We start from the raw sequence: 672 nt of genomic DNA, 5'->3' as shown, positions 1-672 counted from the left end.
CCCGAAAGAATGCAAAAGGTACCTTGAGGAATGGAGAGAGCTCGAAGAAGCGCCACCGAAGAAGAAAAACTATTATGGAAACAAAGCAACAACACTCCATTTGACGGTGCGCCCCACCCCCTCCCTTTCCACGACTTTCGGAAAAAAACGTATTCGCACAAGAAATTCCTTCTCTTAAAGCGGTACAAACATACCTTTGGTGGAGGGCTGTTGCGAAGTCCCGAGCTAAATATATTAAAGATGTGGTTGCAAACAAACGGCGATGGACGAGTTCGTTCGGTTCCGAGTGAGGAGTAAGATTCCTCCAAAGTTGAAAGATCCGACAATTGGAAACATTGAAGTTGGGCTAGATTGTGTGACTTAGGTGCGAGTATTAATCTGCCCATTCGTGTTCCGAGCTTGGGCGGGAGATCCTAGGCCAACCACTATTACTCTGCAGTTGGCCGATCGATCTCTCGCTTATCCTGATGGCATTATTGAGGATGTTCTTGTGAAGGTCGGCCCGTTTATTCTGCCGGTTGATTTCGCTGACGGAGCTTGAGGCAGATAAAAGTGTTCCTCATGACTATAACAACTGTCCATTGAATCCCTCCGTTTATTTTGGTGCTCGGGGAAACTATTATGGAAACAACTACAACACTCCATTTGGGAAGCGGATTTTCACCGCAAATT

The sequence above is a fragment of the Lycium ferocissimum genome, unplaced genomic scaffold, assembly GCF_029784015.1.
Source record: "Lycium ferocissimum isolate CSIRO_LF1 unplaced genomic scaffold, AGI_CSIRO_Lferr_CH_V1 ctg7267, whole genome shotgun sequence".
Classification (NCBI taxonomy): Eukaryota; Viridiplantae; Streptophyta; class Magnoliopsida; order Solanales; family Solanaceae; genus Lycium; species Lycium ferocissimum.
This window is presented reverse-complemented; position numbering follows the sequence as displayed.